Below are 27144 nucleotides of genomic sequence, written 5' to 3' on the forward strand. Positions count from 1 at the left end.
GGATTCTATAGCACCAAATTAAGACATAGAAACAAAGGATCAGTCTACAGAACATATGTAAGAAAAATAACCAAAGAGTATACTAATATCTAGTTTATAAGTTTAAGCTGTAAGTATTATTTCAAGTCCAGTGGTGTTACATATGATACAGATACTCATATTCACCATCTCTGGGAGTATTTAAGGAAAGTCTGGATGTGTTGCTTATAGACACGGTGATATTGGTGGTAGGTGCATGATTGGACCAGATGATCTTGAAGGTGTTTTCAAACCTTACTGATTTTATGATTCGTCTAAACAAAGTAACAAATATTCATGACAGGTGAAGAAAGATAAACTTAAACCAAATGTTTTTAAAAATTTCTCTCTACTTATTCTCTATTTTCTCTATTTTATTTAACTTTGCAAGCACTTTAGAAGACACACAATGTCAAGAATTTAAATAAGGAGATATTGTCTTATTTATATTATTTACAGACATGAGTGATAGGTAGCAGATTCCTGTGATGAAGTCCTCTGAGATTACAGCTTTCAGTCAGCATCATTGTCACCTGCACCTCTGAAGCTTGATCTTTAACAATTTTGACAAAAACTTGTTTCTCTTTACTAGGATCCTTCTCCTCTATTAGAATTCCATGGAAAATGCACCCAAATGTGCCTTCTTGGAGCACATCCTTTAGAGTTATCCTCTCCCTGGAGATGGCTATGTCCTTCACTTTAGCTTTTGCTTCCATTAGAGTGACACTTTTAAGATCATTCTTATCTATCCATAATGTAGGATAACCTGAGGAGCTGGTTACTGGTGTTGCATTGTTTGGTGTATTGGCTCTCAAGTACTGAGTTGTCTGCGTGGAAGGTTGGGATAAACCTTGGGAGCTACTGCTGTCACTAATGCTGTTATCCAACTCTATCCTCTTCATACTGTGGAGATGCAGGACAGCTAGTATTATTGCCACCAGGAATATAACGGCACAGCACTCGCCTACACTGATGTAGAACACGTGGGTAGAAGTGGTAGGAGCTGCATTTACAGGATCAAAGATAGCCTTGCTGCTACTTTTGTCACATGTTGGAGATTTTACTTCTGGTTCAAGCTTTTTGTAGCACATTTTCCTCCATTTGAAATTTAAAACTGTGATGTTTTTGGATGAATTTATTGTCAAGTTGAGCTGCATCAGTATTGTGACCTCAGAGTCAAGTCTGCCAGTGTAGGAGAGTTCGACACGAAACACTGAGAGGGTGCGAGGAACTTCTCCTTGTAAAGAAATGTTGGCCTGGGGCATAGCCATAGCCATGGGATTATCTACCTGAAATCCCAGTTTATACTCAACCTTGGATTTAGCATGCCAACTGAAGTGAAGATTGTGGGTCTCGCTGGCTATTAAGAGATTGAAGGACAATGCGTAATGATTAACAACATCATTCCTCACATAAGATAACTCTGCATCGAGACTGCACCTCCTCCTCGCTCAGGTACAGGCTCAGGCTGGGCCCGGGGACGGCGGGGGGCCAGGCCGGGGGCCCAGAGCCCAAGCTGGGGCCAAGCTGCCCGGCGTCGCTGGTGGGCAGCAGGAGCAGGAGCAGCGGCAGGAGGTGGAGGAGATGGCAGCGAGGGCCCCACCGCCACCACTGCCACCACCACCGACATGGCCCCGCTGCCCCCCGCTGTGCTCTGGGCCCCCGGCCTGGCCCCCCGCCGGCCCCAGTTTAATGGTTTAGTGGGGACTGTTAGCATTAGGTCAGAGGTTGGACTCGATGATCTTGAGGTCTCTTCCAACCTAGAAATTCTGTGATTCTGTGATTCTGTGATTTATATTGCCTATATAAATCTGAAATGTCAATGTAGGGAACTGTAAAATAACTATTTTTATTTTTAGAGTAACAAAAAATCATATCGTAATTGTTCATGTACAAAGCTGTGTCTTGGAATTGTCAGACAAAACATGAACTTCTAAAATCTCAATATTTTAGGTAGATTAAATATATATATATGCGGAATTTCTAGTTCTCTTCCTTTTGAAGGAAGTCAAAGAGATTTTTTTAAATATAATGTTTAGTTCAGTTTTGGAGCATGACTTCAATTAGCTTTTAGTTTGTTTGGTTGTTGTTGTTGTTGTTGTCGTTGTTTTCAATTGAAAACATTGCTTCCTATGAAGAACTGAAGAACTTTAGCAACTTTTTGTTTTCATAATCATAGCATTTATCTCTACTTCCCTATAAAGGCCAAGTAAAATCTGGTGGGGAATTTTTCTCATTCATCCTGGGCCTTGATACTATTAGCTTCTAAAATTAATTTTGGCTACATTTGCTTTATTTGGATTAATTACTTTTAAAGATAAAAGTCACTCTGAGTATCAACCACATCAAGTTTTTCCTTTTCTTTAGAGAGAAGTGGTCACTTTCAGTTTTGTGCTGGTGTTTATCAGGATTCTTTCTATATTGCTCTTCTTTTCTTCTCCTTCAGCTTAATAGAGAAATCTTAATTATTCACTCAGAATTGCATATATTTTTATGTAATTACATGTCTGTCCAAAGTCAAATCTCACCCTTTTTTGTAAGTTAAAATCGTAGTAGGTTTGAAATAGTTTTCACCCTTGATAAATTCATGAACAGTATTCTGCATACAACACAAGTGATAACCTCACTAAGTGCTGCTTAGAAGCTTTATAGTTTCACAGAAATTGCTAAAGATTTCTTATGTCATGTCCATGTCTTGTACATGTCACATATTTGTGTCAAGCTGTGAACTGCCACTTAAACATAATCTATAAGACGTCATTCACGAGACTGTCCAAACTGTTTAGCATATGATCCCACTGTGGGGATCTGGTCAGCATGGAGAAAAGAAGGTTCAGGGAGACCTGATCAGTATTTATAACTACATGACAAGTGAAGGCAAAGAAGACAGAGACAGACTATTCTCAGAGGTATCCAATGACAAGACAAGAAGCAAAGGGCAAAATTTGAAATCTTAACAGAATAGTTTGTCAATTGTTTGTTTCCTTTGTTTTACTATGGGGGTGGTCAAACACTAAAATGGGTTATTCAGGTAGGTTGTAGAGTCTCCATCCCTGGAGATACTTAAAATCTGAGTGGACATATTTATATTTATATTTATAAATATACATACAAATATAAACTAGGTGTTTATTATTATAAACACCAATTATCACTTTGAATAACAAAATACCATATTTAAATCAAGAAAAATGAATAACAAGGCAAAAGAAACACATGCTTTACCTATAAAGGACAATTTACCTGCTTCTCCTGGTTTTGGCTGAGATGGCGTTAATTATCTTCATACTGATACATTGGAAAATGGAAATAGAAAATTAATTCTATCCCGGCAGAAACCAGGACACTAACTGGAAATGTCCACGATATTTTCAAGTTGTCCCATGCACAAGTTGGAAGAAACAGTAAAAGTACATTTTTTTTTTTTTCACATTGATTGAATTGTTAACCATACAATTCAAATAACATAGAGCCATAGCATAATATAATTGAGTAGGACCTTTTCTGCACAATATGTCCCATTGTTTGGCTGTCCACACCAGGGAAACTTCTCTTGCTTAATTCATACCTCTGTCCTCCTGTCCTCCTGTCACTCATTACTGTAAAGAGTAGCTACTGGAGCTGCTCCCTATACCTTCGACAGACATGTCTTTCACAGGCTGAACAAACTCTTGTGGTTCAGTCCTGCCTCAAAATGCAGCTGCTCCAGCCCTGAATCATTCAGGTGGCTTTCTCATGGATTGGCTTAAGTGTAAAAATGTCTTATCTGAAATTCATGAACAGCTTTATTATATCATCATATTAGTAAAATGCCATGCAGTAGAAAGTGTTCTAAATATTAAAGTGAAGATAAACTCAATTTTACAAAACAAGAAAAATTTGAAAATCAAGATGTCTTGTGTTATCCTTGCATAATTAAGAGAATGAGTTTTGCCATTGTAGGTCAAATGCTTTAGATACTATAATTAGAGTGTTCTAAATTACATTAATATATCCTACTGCATGATTCATATTATTGTAATAATAGTAATAAAAAAAAGGACGATTCTTTACACTTTTTTTTTTTTATTATTATTATTATTTAATGGGCAAACTTCAAAACATTGATATTCCTCAGTCTTTTAAAGACTAAACTACAATGTTGTCCTGCTGATATTGGGGAAAAAAATAGACTAAAAAAAATACATGTTCCTAAGAAAATAGTATACAGGAAAATCATTGCTGTGCTTTAGAACAGTTCTTGATTCTTAGCTCTGCATGTTCCTTTTCTGTCTGAAGCTTCTACTGCTTATAAGGAGTTAGGTATTTCTAGAATACCTGTCCCTATGCTCTAAAGCTCCAGCTAAAATACCTGAAATATGAGCACATACTGATGATCTGTAAAACGTCCTAGTTTCTGAAAATTTAGTATCAGACTTTTGAATTAAATTTTGTCCATCCCCTATAAAGGAAGTCTAAGTGTGATGTACAGTGTAAGCTCACTTATTTGGTGGCAATGCAAGCTCATGGTACCTATGAGCTCCCTATGAGCCCTCAACTCAGTTTTCTGCCTTTAAAATTTAAAAACTGGTTCGGAAAACTGTTTTATTTAGAACAATTTTATTTATTTATTTATTTATTAAATTCACAAATCAATTAAAGGTAATTAAAATCAAGTTAAAAACTGATTAATGTTAAGGTGGGAACAATGACAGGAAACTTGCTTTGATATTTCCAGTTGATATTTACATGTTGCAGTATCAAACAGCAGCTGCAGTGGATAACTCTTAGCTAAATCTGGGTGAGCAAAATCTAACCCTTATTTGGGAAAATAAATACAATACAGTAAAATAAAATTTAGTCATGAATAATGATCTGTAAACCTGATGAGGATATATTTATTGAAATTAGTTATTTTCAATGTCAGTTTATAATAATTGTATTCATATTTGAGATTTTATTCCATTTTGCTTTGGAGAATGAGAAAAAAAAATTATATACATTTTAGAATATTTAATATAATCCTGAATGTATATTCCTATGACTTTGAAGTAACAGGTTTCACTATTAATGTCATATTTTTATTTCATTTTCACTTTTATTAATTCCAGAATTATTGAGCTTTTTATTTCTAGACCCCTCAAATAAATAAATAAATAAAATAAAAGTAGGGGAAAATTGTCATGTATTGCTCTTGTTTTCATATTTGAAATCTTAATTTAGAAGTAATTTTCCACAATTTACTTGTCACTCACCTTCCAAGCCCTTTATTGCTGTCTCTATTCCTCCAGGCAGAGAACAGTTTATTTTATAATTTATTAAAACTTTTTTATTACTGCTGCCATAGATTCATAGAATCGTAGAATATCCTGAGTTGGAAGGGACCCATAAGGATCATCAAGTCCAACTCCTGGTACTACACAGGTCTACCCAAAAATTCAGACCATGTGACTAAGAGCACAGTCCAAATGCTTCTTAAACTCCGACAGGATTGGTGCCATGATTATGTCTCTGGGGAGCCTGTTTCAGTATGTGACAACCCTCTTAGTGAAGAACCTCTTCCTGATATCCAGCCTGAACATCCCCTGCCACAGTTTGACACCATTCCCTTGGATCCTATCGCTGGTCACTAAAAAGTGCCTCGGCACACAGTGCATCAGCATCTGCCCCTCCACTCCCCCTTGTGAGAGCGCCGTAGAGCACGATGAGGTCTCCCCTCAGACTTCTCTTCTCCAGGCTGAACAGGCTAAGTGACCTCAGTCACGCCTCATACGTCTTCTCCTCTAGGCTCTTCACCATCTTTGTAGCTCCTTCACATATTTATAACCACAAATAACAAAAATGTGAAACAAATATGCAGAAAATTATAATAGTTTATATATGAAATTCCTATCTCAAATTTATATTTCAGTAAATTCACTGGTTCATATCAAAAAGGAAAACTTCCAGATAGTAAGGGTCAAGCATTTCAGTAAGTCTTGTGACAAGCTTCAAGTAAGGTTTCAGAAGTGTGACATAAGACTTAGGTGGAATGGAAGCAACTATGTCTTCCATTGTGATCAAAATCCCTGATTCAGCTCCTGCCTATTCCCACAATTTTTGTTAATGCAACACTTTCAAGTCATTCCCAGAGTTACTCAGAAGTGATGTTTTGAGTCCTGATGGAGATGAGTGTACTGCCATTGATGTGCTGGAGAGCTCTGCAACCTTTTTATCCTGACCAATAAATTAATTGTCATAATTGTGCAAACATTGCTGATCTTTGCCTACAGAAATGGGCTCAACCAAAATAAAATGTGGTTGGTTTATTTCATACACAGCTGTCCTTAGTCTCACTTTTTATTGCTGTCTAACAAATGAAATATTTGTCTTGCAAGTCATTGCTTAGTTGCTCCCTATTGTTTGCCCCTCGCTTCAGGAAAGACATAGAGGCCCTGGAGCATTTTCCAGAGAAGGGCTACAAAGCTGGTGAGGGGTCTGGAGCACAAGTCCTGTGAAGAGAAGCTGAGGGAATTAGAGTTTAGTTTGGAGAAGAGAAGGCTCAGGGGAGACCTTCTTGCTCTCTACAATTACCTGAGAGGAAGTTGTGTGGAGCAGCGTCTTCTCACAGATAACCAGCAATAGGACTGGAGAGAAAGGCCTCAAGCTGCGCTATGGGAGGTTTAGGTTGTAAATTATGAGAAATTTCTTCTCAGAAAAAGAGGAATGGGTTGCACAGGGAGGTGATGGAGTTAGCATCCCTGCGGGTGTTTAAGGAAAGGTTGGACATGGTGCTTAGGGACATGGTTTAGTTGGTGATGTTGATGGTAGGGGGATGGTTGGACCAGATGATCTTGAAAACCTTTTCCAATCTTAATGATTCTATAATTCTATGAAATGGCACAATTCTCTCTGTGTTAATCTCCTTTTGTAGCTGTCTGTGTTCATCCTGTGTTTGTGGATGTGTCCATGTGTTGATAGGGAATATGTACTCAGATGTGTTGTTGGCTGGACAAAAGGGCAGATAAAAGCAGTAAAATGGATTACAGGGAACCAGGAGTCAGACCTTGGTATCTTAAGTTAACATCAAAAGCATACTGAACTGAACCACACTTCACTGAAAGCTTTTTTTTTTTTTTTTTTTTTTTTTTTTAAATATATATAATATATAAAAAATACTGGACAAGAAAAAATTTCTTTATGTTTATATTATGTTCAGCCTAGAACCCTAATTTTGAGATCTTTAGGGGTTTATTTCAAGGTTATATTTTATATATCTCACATACCTTCTGCATGTTTTTTTATTGTATTATATTTTATATTTGTATATTTTGTATATCTCAGATAGTTTCCGCATGTTGAATTCCATGTGCTTTGTAGGTTATGCTTTTCATAAATATACAATTAAATAGTAAAAGATATTCTAGTTTGTTTTATACTAATCAATATTTATCAGTATTTTTGTTAGTGGGGTTTTTTGAAAGCATCTCTTTCTATTTTACTCAATTTTGCTTAGTTAGTTTTATTATTTTTTTTTTCTGAGTGCTTCTGTATTTGTCTTACTCTTATTTTAGGTTTAAGACTTTTTTTTCAGTTAAATTTTACTATTTATAGTAAAATAATAATAATAATAGAGCAAAACAAACAAACAAACAAACAAACAATACAAACAAAAAAAAACAACAAGGAGATAAAACATGTTTTGTACAAGATAATTTAATTTTAGTGACAGACAACCTCAGCAGCATGGCTTGTCAATGTTACATTGGCATAGTCTTTACTCTGTTTGGACATAATAGAACAAAGACAAAGAAAAACTACAAATTACCACTTCCTAATGTCAGTGCCAGTTTTTCACTCCAATGCTAGATAAAGACATTAGATGCTCATTCTCTTGGAGAACTTAACCATGAAATTTTCTGTTTCTTCCCTCATGCTTTCCATTAATATGTTCATGGCCTAAGTACAACATCTCTCTGAAATTTACCATACTTTCCTGGGACACATGGGACATCTCATGCAGGAGATGATAAAGTGCATTTTTTTTTTAAATATTCTGTATTTCAGAAAATATTTCCCATCAGTAGAAAGGCCACATTATCAAATCACAGAAAATTGTTTAAGTACATTTGATTTTGCCTATGTATTTGACAGCTGCATGCAAGTCTAAACAGAGAAATAGGAGATTGCAATTTTTTAGAGAAACTTTTTTTTAATTTATTATTTTTTTTTTTCTGAATTGAGATGGTCTCTAAGGAGAAATTATAATAAAAATAATAATAATAATAATAAAAAGGCATTATTTAAAAGAAGCTTTTGGTTGGAAACCAGTTGGCTAAATAAATAAAATAAGGGAAAAAGGTGATTAATACTATACAGAAATCCTGTTTTGTTTGTTCAGTTAAAATCATTGTCATTACAAACATGTAATACCAAAAAGATATCAGATATAAAAGTAAAATAGCAGTTATGAAGTGAAATTAACCAAATGATAATATACCACAAGATATTACTTAGCATAATGGTTCTATGTACTCTTTTTAAAAACTTATTGGATTGTATTGAGTAAAAAAGAAGACCTCATTGACATGAGCTAAGATACAATAACAGAGAATTTTTATGTTGATACCACAAAAATTTTGACCACTGCAGACACAGACTCATTTTTGTATGTCACTGAATAGTTGGGAATATTAATGTGTTTTCACAGAATTACAAAAGAAAAGAGAATACTAAACTAATGGATGTTTGTGTATAGAGTTAAGATATTCTTGAAATATCTGGTTGTTATGTCTATATAATTGGCAAGGTATAAAAATATAATGCAATTAGAAAACTTTCTAATTTCCAAGCATTTTCATAAAGCTATTCCTTACTATAACACGGATGAATTATACCCTCTGCTTCCTTATATAAACATAAGAGAGGACTAGAGACACCCACATTACCCTCACAAATGTAGCCTACCAGAGCCTTTACCTTTATTAATTTTTCCTGCCTTGAATATTCCTTAATTATTTCAAATTTTTAAATGGTGGTTATATCTTTTTGCTAAGGCTTTACATATTGGATGGTTTTTCTTTGTTGTCTTAGAAACAAACACCTCCTCCTGCTTTTAGAAGGGTTTTTACTTGCCCTAGGCTTCTATGGATTGAACCCAGATGTCTTTTCCCTTTGGAGCTATTGAATATTTTGAAGTAAATATGTCCCTTGTGCAATAGTTGACTGGAAGAAAAATACTTTAGTTCTATGTTGATACCTTTCATGGTTCTTATAGGCTTGTTTTAAAGGCAGCTTTATTTAGCTACAAAAATACTTTTCATATTAAAACAAGAACAAAACAAAACCACAGAACCCTCTAAGCCATGAGAATACCAAGATAAGAACTTAAAATATTCAGTGGTTTGGGGCATATTAATCTGAGAAGACTGAAATAGACATAACTTAGAGAAGCTAGTCTATGTTGCTACATGTGCTGTCAAACCACCAAAGCCTGGAAATACCCACCTGGCTACAATCAGATGTCCAGGATATGGAGGACTGGACTGCAACACTGAGTAGTGTATACTGTTAAGTAACTACAAGGTAAATCTACTTTGTTGCTTTTGGCAGGATGTTGCTCTATTTAACAGCCTTTGTGAATCCCAAACCTTCCTCCTGCCTACTGAAAATCTACATCCTTCAGAATTACATTTTTGCTGTCTCAGCCTTGGTTTTGGTCACTCCAGGTGGAAAGGTGGAAAGGACCCTGTATGGAGTTGTCTTAACCTTTTGTAATCCATCCTGTGTGCTTGGAAATCCAATCCTGTGTGCTTGGAAATTAATTCACAGTCACAAAATGAACTTACATGGCTAAAACGATGCACTGATTGCTTGTTCCATTTTAAATTATGTCTAACTTCTGTTATCTGTATTCTTATTAATGCAGAAAAAGATTAAAAACTGTCAAAACCAAACACATCCTTACTGTATTTTGTAAATTCTTATTGATTCTAATATGAATGATTACACTTATTTCTATTATGCTGTCTATGATGTAGGTGACCATATTTATTTGTATGTAGCAAATAAATAGCATGGTTTTTTAATTTTATTTTTATGTTGGTTTTGCTTCCTTGTTACCCATCATGTTGTTTTACTCAAACACTTTTGAGTAAATTCACCTCTCCAGAACAACAATAAAAATAAGGGGGAAAAAAAAGGTTATGTAAAATTAAATAAAGTAAAACAATAAAATAAAATAATAAATAATAAAGTAATAGATTCAGAAAGAACTAACAAGAAACCTTTTTGGTCAGATGATTTTCTGACCAAATCAGTGGTGGCAATCACAAAGCCAATCATTTCATTTTAGCTCTGATTTCAGCTAACAGAACCTGACAACCTTTTGCATAGTCTCTTGTTCTTAATTGTTCTCCAGCTATAACTCTGCTTTTGTTATACCACACATGATACTGATATATTTTAAATGGCCTAGTAATTACAGCAATGTCCTTAGGCTACTGCTGATTTTGATTTCAGCTTTCATCTAATTTCACTTGAGCATATGTGTATGCATGTGAAAAGGAAAACAAGCATAGCCTTCGACAGTTTGTCAATTTAAAACTATTTCAAAATAATAATTTATAAAATAATCTTTAAGGTAGTCTAATATATACAGGCTGCCAATAATCAAACACTATTTCATCAATACAATTTTTCAATAAATAAGTTAAAGCTGAGCATCTTAGCCAGTCAATGTACTTTTTTCAGTTAAACTATACAAAATTATCAGTGGGATAGAAACAGTGTAATAACTTAGATCTCTGTGTAACAAATTAGATTATGGTAGCAGAAAACGTGCAAGCTGCCACAATTTTCTCCATTTAGGAAATTTTGAGATATTTTTTAAAGAAGAAAAATTAAAACAACAACAACAACAACAAAATGATAATGTCAAACATGCAAAACATTAAGTCACTTTGGCAATGATAAATGCATGAAGACAAAACTAACACTTTTTCTTCTTATTCATGTATTAAATGATACAATGCTTACTTCTTAAAAAAATTAAAAGTTCCCAAAGGCTTTTTATCTTCAGAACTTTATAAAAATAAAAACTTGAAAAACTGGTTAGAGTATACGGATTTTATATATTCAGATGGTGTTTGTAAAATGCAATGAGCAATCATCACAATGTTTATTTCTGCCAGTGATGCTTGCCTTACTTTCTTAATAATAAGTTGGAAGCTTTTTATGCTTGTTGCCCTTTTCACTGTCATGCGAAATTATTCACAACAAATTATTCACAGCAAAGCAAAAAAGAAGTGACACAATAAGGGGAATGTACATACAATTTCTTTGTTTTTCCTGTCTTTTTAAACACATGGTGTGGTTTTAATATGTCAGTTCATCCTCCTATGTTATTTTCTTCAACTGCTGCAGTAAACAGGCTTTCAGAACTGTTTCTAGCTGCCAGCTAGCTAGGCATGTGTCTGTTTGCAGACTTACAAAGAAACGTACAGACCACTCCAACATTGTTGGATCAGTCCTGTGAGAAAGGTGTTACATCTTCATAAATATGTAACAAAATATGCAATGAATGTCTGGTAGAAAACATGTTTCTGAGCACTCTGTTTTTGCTATATCCTAAAGCATTTTAGTATTTTTATAGCAGCCTTACAAACATCAATGAAGAACAGGATAATGTTAGGAAACCTAAAAGGGGGAAAAAAAATAATGAAACAACGCTATTAATCTCTGGTGAATTCAGCAGAAATATTTAGGTTTATCTTTCTGAGCCATAGGTTCAACTTTGGCAAATTAGGGACTTATTTTATACCACTAGAGTCACACCCATTTGCTTGAACAGGGACTAGTAAAGTCACTGTTATAATTTCCTTCATATAGTAATTTAATTGAAACAGGAGTTGGGGACTCAGAAAAGTACACTACACTATCAGTTTTCTGCTGACAAAATCAGCTGACAATATTTTTACTGAAACATAGATACCAAAACTTGTATAAAAACAAACTTCTGTAAAATCTCAGCTGTTGGATCATTGAAATAAAACTGTTGCCAAAGAAAGTCTGATATGAGATACTGAGATGGAAAAGTAAACAGAATATCAGGTTGATATTGACCTTGAACCCTTAAAAAAAAAAAAAAAAAAAAAAAAAAGGGTTCCTTCCATTTGTCAAAAGTTGAATTAGTCTATAGTCTGAAGATTTTACAGATTTTACTTATGATTTTAGTTCTTTCTGTTATAGAAAAGCTGTAGCTAGTGAGGACTCTTGTTCAGTCCTTCTTTGGATTTCTGGAGCACATTGAGTTGTACTCCAGAATATAAACAATAGATCTGTGTGTGTTTATCCACAAACAGAATTTCCTAAAGGTCATTCAAGGGAAAAATGTATTCTTAAGCACATGATTTACTTTGTGATTAGGAAATTATTAGATGACTTAAACATCATAATTAGATGATTATTAGATGATCTAAAACAATTAGATGAATTAGGAGATTGTTAGATGACTAATATAAGCTTACAGAAAGATTATAGCACAAGTTTAAGATTTTCTGGGTTGTATTTTACATGAAATGATCACTGGGTGAAATAACTAATTATCTAGGAAGGACAATCTCTTTTCCCCCAGAGCAACATCACAGCTTGTCTCTATGTCTGTCAAACTTCACACAGGGACAATTTAAACAGAGGTGCTATGCTGTAATCATGAGAAGAAGGGATCTGCACTACAAAATCAAAACAAAACAAAACAAAACAAAACAAACAAACAAACAAAAAATAAAACCTCTCTGACAGTCCTAAGAGATTTGTAACAAGTTTGCTAATCTTATCAGATATTCACCATGCTAAGCAAAACATTGCCTTATTTTTCATCTGTATATTGATACCTGCAGACAAAGGAAAGCCTTGTGACACTTACAAATTTTAAGTGTGATAATCATGATAATCAATATTACCTCTAACCAAAATACAGACTTATTAAAATATAATAAGCAGAGAAAATGTATAAGTAGCTTGTAATTGTCAGCTGCATTTTATAGTAAGATGCATCATATGTCTGTATAAATATATAAGGAATGAGACCACTAAAAAGAAAACAAAACATACAAATAAACAAACAAACAAAAAAAAATTAATTGTTGCAAGCAGCAGTCCTGAGAGAGCTTGTGAACAGCATCCTACCTAGCAGAATTTGCCAGATAAAGAACAAAGAACATGAAAAACAAAAGGGACTGTAAGCAGCCAAAACATCCAGCTGAACACACAGGAAGGATGACCACTAAAACCAAAAAGAGAAGCAGCTAAGACACCAAGGATGATGGCAGAAAGACAGAGTACAATGATGACACCCAGCATCAGGTCCAACTTCTCTCAGCAAAGAGCTTTCAAACCCAATTACCTTGACCTTGGTGATTAAAGATCTCCAAGGACTGAAACCATCAGTATTGTACTCACAGACACTTTCAAAGTTGTAAGATGTGTATGGTCATAATGACTTGTTAGAACTAACCATTAGTATGAAGTATTCCTTGTATTCCTTGCTTTTCTGTGAGCACTACTAATGTAACAATCGGTTAATACATAAACTTTTGTTTTGTTTTGTTTTGTTTTTGTTTTTGTTTTTGTTCTCAACAGAGGAAGTTCAGGTGTAGCTGGGGTGGAAGAACAAATGAGTTACAGTGAGACTATGTGATGGGATATATCCTGTATGTACACATTTCCCTGAAGGGTGAATTACTCAAAAAGAAACCCAGCTGACTAAGTCAGAGATTTCAGTGTTTGTTTTTGACAAAAGCCTGTTAGATATTCATGTTCTGACACAAAACACATCCCAGAGTAAGTACCAGTAAACAGGTACCTAGACATGAGAAATGAACCTCCATTGGGATAACAAAATGGTATGAATCTGTCAATTTGTGGTGAAGAACACATACACACATACATTATTTTTATTACTATTATTATTATTAATAACAATTTTATTATTATTTTACCTGATCAAATCAACCTAAGTTATTTCCAATAAGCTTTGTTACAAAGTATATGACTTGCCTTTGTTTAACGTTCAGTTACCAATAGTAGTCTTTCTCTGCACTGATGAATTTTCTGGTGACCTGAGTTTATAGACAGATAGAAAGGAAGACTGAAGCAGTTTAATTTTTGACATAGAATCGCTATATATTTGAAAATAGAGTAGAAAATATGCTAAAGACTACTTGTCATCAGCTACTTAAATTTGCACTTACAGGTACACAGAAAAATTTAATATTTAAAACAAAAAATGTTCAACCACAATAAATCCATTATGAAAATCTCTTTTTCAAAAAGGGCCTAGTGGGTAAAACACTGAGCAGCTCTAATACAGAAAATACAATTGTTTGAAAACACATCAATTTTCTTAAATGTGCAGAGCTCATGCATAATGCATATGCACAGGGATGACTCGTAACAAGCCAGGTATAAACTTAGAGATGCATAGTCATTGCAGAAATATACAAGATACTATCTAGGCCACTACGAGTAAAGTCTGGATGCTTACATCTTATGTGGTTAATCATTTTCACCCTGGTTAGGCCAATATCATGTCTCAAAACTGTTTTTCAAGACAGGTGAATTTTTCTTATTATTTTTAGTTTTGTTCTCCCCTTTATTTATTTATTTATTTATTTATTTTTAACTTGATCCACTTTGAAATGTATGCTACAAACTTTATGGGCTCTGGATCTAATTAAAGATCTTTGTTATATACTGCCTAAATGCTTTCAGACAAATTTACTACGTTAATACTTTAACTCCCTGGTTCTCTGTCACATTTACTGACAACAGGGAAAAAAAAAAAAGTGGAAGAGCACAACTATAACTGTATTCCACTTTATTTATTACCTCACCTGAGCTGAGATTGTGGATTAATATGTATTAGTAGAGGGAACGCTTGTACTAATATTAATATTAAGAGGTGTCATACTTACACTAATATTTATATTTAATAGTAGGAAAAAATTATAAAAGAGCCATGTAGTTTCCAGATGTCTACACATTTTCTCATGGCAGACCCCATTTCTTTTCTGAAATGATTATATTCAGAAAGAAAAGTCCATCAATCATTGACAGGATTTATTTCCTATAAAGCAGTAATTCATCAGAAACAGGCCAAAGGATGAATTGAGGCACTTTTGAGACGGAAAATATAGTTCTTAATTTATTTGAAAACAGTCACTTTTGATTGCTGGAGGGTCTTTGAATTAAGGTATGCGTGCATTAAAAGCATATAAACATATAATTTTGCTATATTTTGTCTGTGTTAACAACCTATAAGAATACATAGTATTTGCCCACCTCTACAGTGGTTTAGATTACAGTGATTTAGATCACTGATTAAAGTGATACAGCAGGCAGGTAGATGTAAAACTTTAAATAATGATTTACATATCCCAAAGGAGCCTTATTTCAGAATTTTGACTGCACCATAAGTAAAAACTTGGCCAGCAATTTTATAATATACTTTGACTTAGAAATCATGTGTTTAAATAAAAACTTCTGCTATAATAATATAATATAATATAATATAATATAATATAATATAATATAATATAATATAATATAATATAATATAATATAATATAATATAATATAATATAATATAATAATAAATGTGTTTAAGTAAAAAGTTCTGACAAGTTCTAATGACAATGTTTTTGTTTGTTTTGTTTTGTTGTTCATGGTGGGTTTTGTTTATTTTTTCTTTGTTTCTGACTATTTTGGAAATCTCAATAAAAGTGTTCAGTGTGAAGTTTCAAATTTCGGTATGCATTTAAATTAATGGTAAATATACTGGCTGGATTCAGTCCAACAGGAAGATCATTAGCAAAGCAGCAAATGTTACAGTAGTTTCTTGTTCACAGTATCAAGTTAAAATTATGAATTTTATAATTTCTAACCTTCAAAGCCTTTTGACTCTTTTTATTTTCCTTGGTACAGATACCATTCTTGATCTGGAGTCAGAAGCAAGTGTGATATGATTTTCTTGGCCTAAAGCATAAAACCTTATTAAGAGCATTTTTTTTTTCTGTCCTGGAATGCAGTACATGTTTGTGTCTGTATATGGATGCAAGCTGACCCCAGAAAACAAAACAAAAAGAAGAGAGGAGAAAATAGAAGAGAAGAGAAGAGAAGAGAAGAGAAGAGAAGAGAAGAGAAGAGAAGAGAAGAGAAGAGAAGAGAAGAGAAGAGAAGAGAAGAGAAGAGAAGAGAAGAGAAGAGAAGAGAAGAGAAGAGAAGAGAAGAGAAGAGAAGAGAAGAGAAGAGAAGAGAAGAGAAGAGAAGAGAAGAGAAGAGAAGAGAAGAGAAGAGAAGAGAAGAGAAGAGAAGAGACATAAAAAGTGTCTCTGTGCATTTACTTTTCCTATGGCTAAAAAAGTATCTGTCAAAATTCGATCTCCTTGAGCTTTTAATTAAATATTGATGTAAAGGGACAGAAAAGTATCCCATTTAGTTGCTGTCATCAAGTACTAAATGCACATGCATGTGTATGCACAAATATCAACAAATAAGGCTCCAGAATATGAATCTTCTTATAAGTGTTAATCTTAAATGTGAACAAATTCGAACAGATGTAGTGGCATTTTTTAGTCTCATTAGTCTCATCTCATTAGTCTGTATTGTATCTTGAAGCTTACAGACAAATTTCATTTCAGGCATCCAGTACTATTATCCTCGTCAACAAGCACATTCAATTAAAATCACTTCCTTTCCAAAAACAAATTCTCCCCCATCAAATGGATTCAACATGTTATCCCATGAGTTCCTGAATCAGAGCTATAAAAGTACTAAAATGTACATGGCATGCACTAGTATTAACATATGTAAGTATTTCTTTGTTTGTTTTTTTTTTTTTTTTTGTGTGTGTGTTTTTTTTTTTTTTTTTTCAGTTCATAGATGGTCTGTGAGTAAGTACAAATGAACTGCTGAAGCTCTCAATTTATAGTATGAAAATACTCAAACTGTAATTTTAAATTAAAAAGTTTTGGCATGAAATACTGTTGTGGTTTAACCCAGCAGGCAGCTAAGCATCACACAGCTGTTTGCTCACTCCCTCTAACAGTGGAATGGGAAAGAATTGGAAAAAGGTAAATCTCATGGGTTAAGATAAAGGCAGTTCAAAAGGACAGAAAAGGAAGGGAAAATAACAACTACAATAACAACAACAGCAACAATAATAATATATACAAAAGCAAGTGATGCACAATGCCACTGCTCACCACCTGATAAACCCCAGCCAGTTCCCCCTAGCTGTAACTCTTCTGCATGAAGTCATCATAGAATCATATGTTATGGAATATCACTTTGGCTAGTCTGGGTCACCTGTCCTAACTGTGTCACCTTCCAGCTTCTGGTGAATCTTTGCTGTCAGGGCAGTATGAGAAAAGTCCTTAACTTAGTGTAAGCACTGCTCAGCAACTGCAAAAAACATCACCTCATTATAAACATTATTTTTCTCCTAAATCAAAAACACAGCAACATAGCAGTCACTATGAAAAAAATTAATTTCATCTCAGTGTGAAACCAGGACAGAAACCTTAAAGAATAAATAGGTTATATATATATATATATATATATATATATATATATATATATATAAAGAGAGAGAGAGATACAACAAAAATAATTTTTCAATAGTTTGTCATTCTTTGGTTAAATATTTTTTTAATAAGAGCCATATTGCCACTGTTCAAAATAATCAGCTAAAAACACTACCTAAAGCCAAATGCAAACATGGAGAAAATATGCACAGATTGATCTTTATGTTTCATAAACTAAGAATCAACTTTGACAAACTTCCAGCTGAGCCTTAGTGGCTACAGGAGAGTCTCAACACTTCAAATCACTCAGGATGTCTTACTGAAATTTGAGGGATTCCTCAAGTGAGTGCAGGCTATTGTTTTCATCAAGCATTGCATGAGACAAAAACATGTTGGCTCCTAGCAAATCCATTCACATTATGGGGCCTCTGCAAATTTTTTATATTATACATAATATTTGACAAGCAGCAAAATGACCTAGGAATATTTAACTAACACAAAAAGCATTTCAAACCTTCAGTGAACTTCTGCTAGAAAGAAAGGAAAAAAAAAAAAGGAGAAGTGGATGGGCCAAAGCATCCACTAGCACAATATCCAGGAGACCTCCTGTCCTGGTTTCAGCTAGGATAGAATTAATTTTCCTTCTAGTAGGTAGGGTGTTGTGTTTGGGATTTAAGGTGAGAATAATGTTGATAACACATGTTTTAATGTTTTATTTTTTTGATTGATGTTTTAATTGTTGCAGAGCAGGGTTTACACTAAGCCAAGGACTTCTCATCTTTACTAAGCCAAGGCCAAAGCTCATCTGGAGCTCAATCTGGCTACTCCCATTAAAGATAAAAAAAAAAGTTTTTATAAATACATCAACACAAAAAGGAGGACTAAGGAGAATCTCCATCCTTTACTGGATGCGGGGGGAAACTTAGTTATAAGAGATGAGGAAAAGGTGGAGGTGCTTAATGCCTTCTTTGTCTCAGTCTTTAGTGGCAATACTGGTTGTTCTCTGGATACCCAGTACCCTGAGCTGGTGGAAGGGGATGGGGAGCAGGATGTGGCCCTCACTATCCACAAAGAAATGGTTGGCGACCCACTACGGCACTTGGATGTGCGCAGTCTATGGGGCCGGATGGTATCCACCCGAGGATACTGAGAGAACTGGCGGAGGAGCTGGCCAAGCCACTTACCATCATTTATCAACAGTCCTGGCTATCGGGGGAGGTCCCAGTTAACTGGCGGCTAGCAAACGTGACGCCCGTCTACAAGAAGGGCCGGAGGGCAGACCCGGGAAACTATAGGCCTGTCAGTTTGACCTCAGTGCCAGGGAAGCTCATGGAGCAGATCCTCTTGAGAGTCATCACGCGGCACCTGAAGGGCAAGCAGGCGATCAGGCCTAGTCAGCATGGGTTTATGAAAGGCAGGTCCTGCTTGACGAACCTGATCTCCTTCTATGACAAAGTGACACGCTAGGTGGATGAGGGAAAGGCTGTGGATGTGGTCTACCTTGACTTCAGCAAGGCTTTTGACACTGTCTCCCACAGCATTCTCCTCAAGAAACTAGCTGCTCTTGGCTTGGACTGGCGCACACTTCATTGGGTTAGAAACTGGTTGGATAACCAGGCCCAAAGATTTGTGGTGATTGGATTCAAATCCAGTTGGAGGCCAGTCACTACTGGCGTCCCCCAGGGCTCGGTGCTGGGGCCGGTCCTCTTTATTATCTTCATCAATGATCTGGATGAGGGCATTGAGTGCACCCTCAGTAAGTTCGCAGATGACACCAAGTTAGGTGCTTGTGTCGATCTGCTCGAGGGTAGGAAAGCTCTGAAGGAGGATCTAGATAGGCTGCACCGATGGGCTGAGGTCAACTGCATGAAGTTCAACAAGGCCAAATGCCGGGTCCTGCACCTGGGGTGCAACAACCCCAAGCAGAGCTACAGTCTGGGAGATGAGTGGTTGGAGATCTGCCAGGCAAAGAAGGACCTGGGAGTGATGGTTGATAGTCAGCTGAATATGAGCCAGCAGTGTGCTCAGGTGGCCAAGAAGGCCAACGGCATCCCGGCTTGCATAAGAACCAGTGTGACCAGCAGGGCTAGGGAGGTGATCGTCCCCTGTACTCAGCTCTGGTGAGGCCACACCTCGAGTACTGTGTTCAGTTTTGGGCCCCTCGCTACAAGAAGGACATCGAGGTGCTTGAGCGAGTTCAGAGAAGGGCGACGAAGCTGGTGAGGGGTCTGGAGAACAAGTCCTAGGAGGAGCGGCTGAGGGAGCTGGGCTTGTTCAGCCTGGAGAAAAGGAGGCTCAGGGGTGACCTTATTGCTCTCTACAGATACCTTAAAGGAGGCTGTAGCGAGGTGGGGGTTGGCCTGTTCTCCCATGTGCCTGGTGACAGGACAAGGGGGAATGGGCTAAAGTTGCACCTGGGGAGTTTTAGGTTAGATCTTAGGAAGAACTTCTTTACTGAGAGGGTTGTGAGGCATTGGAACGGGCTGCCCAAGGAAGTGGTGGAGTCACCATCCCTGGAAGTCTTTAAAAGACGTTTAGATGTAGAGCTTAGGGATATGGTTTAGTGGGGACTGTTAGTGTTAGGTCAGAGGTTGGACTCGATGATCTTGAGGTCTCTTCCAACCTAGAAATTCCGTGATTCTGTGATTCTGTGATTCTCAGCTTCTCGCTCTGTTCTGCCAGCGGGCTGGTTGGGGGTGCAGCAGGAGGTGGGAGAGGACAGACCCAGGACAGCTGAACTAGCTGGCCAAAGGGGTATTCCATACCATCTGATGTCATACTGAACAATTAATATGGGGGTCTGGCCAGGGCATGGGGGGGCAGCTGCTTGGGGATAGGCTGGGTATTGGTCATCAGGTGGTGAACAATTGCATTTTGCATCACTTGTTTGGTATATAATATTATTAGTAGTAATCTTATCATTATTATTATTATTTTCTTTTATTTTATTTCCTGTCCTAATAAACTGTCTTTATCTCAACCCACAGGCTTTTTTTTATTTATTTTTTTTTGATTCCCTCCCCATCCCACAGTGCGGGGGGAGGAGGAATGGTGGCTGGGGGAGGGTAAGCGAATGGCTGTGTAGTGCTCAGCTACCAGCCGGGTTAAACCATAACACCTAGATTTCACTTCTCACTTTCTCTCAACTCCCCACACTGGAAAAGCTGTTGAAGCAGCTGTTCAGTGTTGCCTGTCATTTGGTTGCCATTCACCAATGACCTCTACAGGAATTTGTGGTGGTACTGATGAGAAGCAAACAGCAAATTCCCTCTCAGTCCTCCACAGTAATAAAGATGTAAGAACCAACCCTGTCTCTCTAAGGCGCTAGAAATCCTATCCTGAATTCCAAACATTGTGTTTATGTCAATATTGCTAATGCTTACTATTTTAACATTAGTCCTGGCATGTACTTTTATTTTAACATCTCTATCTTGGAATTGCATTACTGCTTTTTAGTTTCAAATTATAATTATAGAGCTCTCTATTCTTGTCATGCAGAAAAGGTAAAATCCAGTTCAAAACTGTGAAAAATGTAAGAAGTTTAGTGTTTAGCCTTGTTATGTAACTTGTATGAGAACAACTACAGAAACAAAAAAGATCATCCCTGCCTTTTTATTCAAAGCTGACTGTTGCCATTACTTTAATATAATTTCTTATCTGCTAATTAATGTGATCAGAGCACTATTCCCCTTCTGTTATTTCATACAAAGAACTAATTATTTTATTTTATTTTATTTTATTTTATTTTATTTTATTTTATTTTATTTTATTTTATTTTATTTTATTTTTTTATCTCCCTGTCAATCATTCTTTCAGTGTTATTTCAGTTCAGGAGCAGAATCTCCTTTTAAAACAGATTGCTCCACGTATTTTTATAGTTTGTGTCATTTTTGTGTTGCTGTGTCTTTTTATCAGTATTTCTCATGAAACAGGCACAACACCCATCAGCAACACTGATACCACTAGGTTCTTAAAAAAGTGTGGCTTTGCACTTAAAATATTTAAGCAAATTTTGATATAATGCTAGTATCCAAGGGACCTTACATGTACCTTACATTTTTGAAGGAATTCTGCCCCTCTCCCCCCCTTTTAAACAGTTTGAACTTTTAAACAGTTCAATAATATATTACACCTCTCCTGATGTGCAGTGTTATGGCAGTACCTATGCAAAATTTATGAACATGACCTGTTTTATTTGATTATATAGAGTTACTCAGAAGAAAAGCTTTCTTTTTTGTGGCAATTATATCAGCTGTAAGTGACTGGAAGAATTTAGGCCAAAAAAAAAAAAAAAAAATCCCTAAATTTTGAAGAGAAAAAGTAACTTACATTCTTGTTAAGAAAAAGAAACTGACGTTTTTGTTTGGGTTGCTTTCAAAAATGGGTACATTTCATTGTAGTGCAAAGTTGAAAGATACAGAAAATAAAAAAACAATTTTTTGAAAGTAGCAGGCTTTTGAGAAAGATAATGGGATTATTTATGTTTAAACTATTTGAAAATCAATGTCATAAGTAGAGAATTGACAAGTAATACTTATTAATAGTTAAGGGGTGCTGAGAAGATATGCAAGATTGAATGAAAGGGTTGTGAGCCTCACAGTCCTCTAATAGTTCTTACAATGTAATTTACACAAACTAAAGTAAGAATTACAATGAAACAGAAATGAAAGCTCTTGAGATTTTCTTGGACGTGTTAAACTAATTTTATAATGATAACTTAAATAATATTTCTATTCCAAAGTGAACTATATAAACAAAGATAATATTACTATGAATAATAATCCTAGCAAGTATTATATTAACGTACACAATGTATTACTGAAATAACATTTTTAGAGTTACTGTTGCAAGGGAATAAGGTATTTATGTTGATTATTTATTCATACCCCAAATAAGTTTATATTGCGCTATTTATATAACAAAGATCACAAATCTACTAAGTACAGTACAAATGGTGTTATGGATTTGTCTGGAATAGAGTTAATGATCTTCATACAGGATCACACAATACTGTGATTTTAGGGTTTTTCATGAAAATAGTGCTGATAACACACCAATGGCTTTACTTTTTGCAGAGAAGTGCTTACATACAGTCAGGGACTTTTCTACTTCACAAACCTACCTTCGCACTACCAGTGAGGAGGCTGGGGGTGCACACAAGGTTGAGAGGGTATGTGACCAGAACATCTGACCCAAAATGACCAAAGGGATATTCTGTGCCATATGGTGTCATGTTCAGCAATAAAATCTGGAGTGAATAAGGAGGAAAGGGATGGCATTCAGAGTGATTTGTCTTCACCTGAAGCTGTTACATGTGACAAACGCTGCTTTCCTGGAAGTGGCTGAACCCCTGGCAACCTGATTTAGTGGGTGACATCCCTGCCTATGGCAGGTGAGTTGGAAGTAGGTGATCCTTAAGATCCCTTCCAACCTGAGACATTCTGTGATTCATTCTATGATTCTATGTTATTTTTCAATCTGAAAAAATAATAGCACAGTATATAGAACCTTCTGGTGAAGACAAATGCCATCACTCTGAATGTCATCCCCTTATGAAATATTCTTACTTTAATTTCTAAATTATTATTTTTTTTTTCAGTCTTGAGGAAACTGAAATAATTAATAAATATATAAATAATTAAACTGAAATAAATAATTAACTGAAATAATTAAATTATTAAAGGTAATATGATTGCCCTCAACTACAGGATAATCTTTAACTTAGATCTTTTTTCCTCCACTTTTTTTTTTTTCTGTTCAGAGCTGTTATCTAAATCCAAAGGTTTCTGCTTCCAAAATTCTTCATAAAATAATATTTTTTTTAAATGTAGAAGTAATCATCCAGAGTGTGTGTGAACACAGTTTGTACGTTTATAGTATAAATATAAGTTTGATTGAAAAAAATAATATATATATATTGTTCATATCTGGGTTGAACTGACAAGTACATGTCCTTGTATTCTAAAGACTTAAGAAAAGATGTATTGTTATACACTTTCATCCTGTTTGCCAAATCTCTGTAGTTCCTGCTGGAACACACCTGTTACATCCTGGGGTCTTTCTTCCCCTAATCATTCAGTCACATAGAAACAGTCCATGGCTTTCTTCCAGCTCAGATGGATCAGATTTTATTTTCAATGGAGATTAGAACTCAAGAGAAACTGTACTTCAGTCTCAGTCTGTTTGAAAATCATTGAACCATAGTGAATCTCGAGGCTAATCTGAAAAGTGCATCTGGCATGTCTAGGAATAACCATTAACAAAGGGGAAAAGTGCATACTTACGGTATTTATTTTGCTAGGTGTTTGCAGATGAGGCTTGTTTTAGACATATATCTTTAGCAATATGAAACCCAAATATTTTTAACTGTGGTCTTATTATTGGTCCCTTCCTATTGCTATTGTAAGAGAAGGCACAATAGACCTGTTTCTTTTGTAACAGCTAAAAGAAAAACGTTGGACGAATTTCTGATTTAAAATAAATAAATAAATAAATAAATTACAAAAGCTCTTCCATTTATTCAAATGGGACCGGAATTTCACCTACCATCTGCTGAAGTTAAAAGAAGAGACTATATTTAGAATTACTGAGACCTAGTGTATGTTTACTTCCATATGTTCAATTAGGAATGCCTAAAAAGGCATTGATTAGGGCCATGATTAGGCTTTCATTATCCTTACAACAATCTGTTGTGGTTTAACCCTCACAGGCAGATAAGTACTACACAGCTGCATACTCACTCTCCCCAGGTGGGACTGGGGAGAGAATCAGAAAGGTAAAAGTGCAAGAACTCATAGGCTGAGATAAAGACAGTTTGCTAAGTAAAGAAAAAGCCACATGTACAAGTAAAGCAAAACAATGAATTCATTCACTACTTCCCATCATAAGACAGGTGTTCAGCCACTTCCAGGAAAGCAGGGTTCATCACACGTAACAGCTTCTGGTGAAGACAAATGCCATCACTCTGAATGCCATCCCCTTCCTCCTTATTCACTCTAGATTTTATTGCTGAGCATGACAGCATATGGTACGGAATATCCCTTTGGTCACTTTGGGTCAAAAACCTAAATTCACTGTATTGTGTGATCCTGTATGAAGACCATTAACTCTATCCCAGACAAACCCATGACACAACAAATAAAGGGGCAAAGTTGTCTTATATTGCCAGCAGGTAACCGAGTTTCAAGTGGATGAAGTGACTTGCTGAAGATCACATATCTTTAGCTAAAAACTAAGTAATTGAATCTAGCTCTAGTAACTCTCATATTAACAGTGCCATTCTACTTCTTAGCGTATTTGAAGACTCATAAAAGAGAGCTGAGTATAATTTGAGACTAAACTTATAAAGTGTTTTAAAAGAAAATGATAGCCTTTTAAAAAATAAAAATTCCACTTTTTTCCAGAGTGCCTTTTTTTTTTTTTTTTTTTTTTTCCAGCTCATGGGCTGACCCTAGAGCAGATTCTCATGTAAAGTTTGTACTAATGAGGATTTGTGCACCGAAATTCCGACCTTGGTTGTTTCAAAATTCAGGAGATAATTTATCAAATTAACATTCATGTTTCTGGAATACATTAAAAAAATATAAAATTTGATTCTTCTAGGAATTCAAAGTCAATGTTCTCTGAGCAAGACTTATTAATGAGATGTTATTCTGTTAGGGCAGTTAAGCAGGAAGAAGAAAAGATGTCAACACCTCTGATTCAACTTTTAAAACAAGAGAAACATTAAAACAAGCAACATAGTGCAAAACTAATGGGAGAAAAAATATTATTGAGAAGTGAAGTAAAGTGTGAGCACCTAAGGTGTTTTTAGCACCAAAGCAAAGACGTTTTTTTTAAGCAAAAAGATGTTAAGGTTGACGATGTCCCTCTAAGCAAGAAGTGTCCTCAATCTAAAACATCTAATCTTACCCATCAAGACACAGTATTTCAAAAAATCTGTATAGAGGAATTATTTGTCATTTCTTTCCAGACTGTCAGACTGATGAAAGGGTTTTGTTGTTCTTCAAACAATACTCAGACAGCATCGCCCAAGTTGTGCAAGATGCAAGTAGTTTTCAAAAACTAAAACACCATGAAAAACATCCATTAAATATATATGTATTAAATATATATATATCTTAGTACATTCATCATCTTCTTCTGGCTGAGGATTTTCAGAAATAAGAGAAAAAGGAGGTGAATATATATTTTTAAAGTTCTTTATTACTGCCTTTTTCAATTCCCCTTTGAAGCCAAAGATGAAACTACACAGAATGTCAGGTCTTCAATTTATTTCCTAATGTTGTGCTAGTTAATATCACCATGAAGAACAATAATTACTTTCACATACCTACTTTTACTTATAAATATTTTATTTATAAATATTTACTATTTATACGTATTATATTGATATGTTAATCACAGGAGAAAAAGAAAAGAAGAACAACTAAAAACTAACCAATCAGCCAAATAAATAAAACAATGCCTACATAATTAATACAATCTTTACAGGTAAGAAGGGAAAAGGTATATTGTACAGCTTCTCCTGTTAGCTATAGCTTTTCAGAATGAAAACCAAAATGAATGAAATAAATGATTTTGAAATGATTTTGATTTATGAAATAATTTTCATAAATGAAAACCAAAATCTAGTACTCTCTCTGTTCTGAAAGAGAAATTATACTTCATTGTTCTAGAAGGTATATGCATGGAATAGCTAAAGCTGACACTTTATCACATAACATATCCCAGAATCCCAGAAGCAAAAATTTGAGAAAGCAAAGCTCCATTTCTATTTTTATACACTTGAATATATCCAAATGTAAGTTAGAAATTAGTCAATTTGGTGATGGTATTGAACCACCATAAGCATAATTCTTATCCTTTTGGGGAGCTTGTATCTTCTTTAATCCAAGCAATTGTTCATGTACGTGGACAAATATTCCACATGAAGCTAAATGATGTTAGCATCATTTTAAACTTGAATTTGAATGGAAAACTTAGTCAAATGATTGCCGGATGAAAGTAGGCCATTAATTCCTTAAAGTCTTTAAATGGTCTTAACAGTCAGAGAGGGATGCAGGGAAGGAAAAAAATAAAGAGGGAGGGAGATACTGTTTTTTTAAATACTGCTTCCTTAAGATGCTCAAGTTTATTTTCTTTCCCCGTGTAAGATACTACCATTTATATTATTACATTGAGAAACAGGCCATAACACTAAGTGGAAACTGAGAAATGCACCTTTTACATTCACTTCTCCAAGGCACTGGTAGGTGACAAATTCCCTAGCACAACTTCTTGATCTCAGTCATAGTCACACTGCAAGATGTAGTTAATTGTCCTATTACAAAGGAAATATTCAGGAAAGCAGAAGGATGAACTACAAATCTAGCTATATGGTAGCCTAAACCGAAGTCAATCTAATGACTGTGCTTTATCTCAGTGAGATCAGAACATGATTAACTTTTTTAGATGATACTATGAGGGAAGTAAAATTTTAAATTATAAAATCAAGTGTTTTCCTACAAATTAGTAGCTCTAATCTGGTTAGGTAGTTACATGGATGTTTTGGACAATCAGTGAAAATAAGAAATCCTGAAAA

General features: G+C 35.1%; 1 pseudogene; it reads right to left on the reverse strand.

The window, feature by feature from the left end:
• Positions 1-467: 467 nt before the first annotated feature.
• On the reverse strand, positions 468-22794 carry LOC113844965 (tyrosine-protein kinase RYK pseudogene; annotated as a pseudogene).
• Positions 22795-27144: the final 4350 nt, after the last annotated feature.

The sequence above is a fragment of the Anas platyrhynchos genome, chromosome 1 (genome assembly GCF_047663525.1).
Source record: "Anas platyrhynchos isolate ZD024472 breed Pekin duck chromosome 1, IASCAAS_PekinDuck_T2T, whole genome shotgun sequence".
Lineage (NCBI taxonomy): Eukaryota > Metazoa > Chordata > Aves > Anseriformes > Anatidae > Anas > Anas platyrhynchos.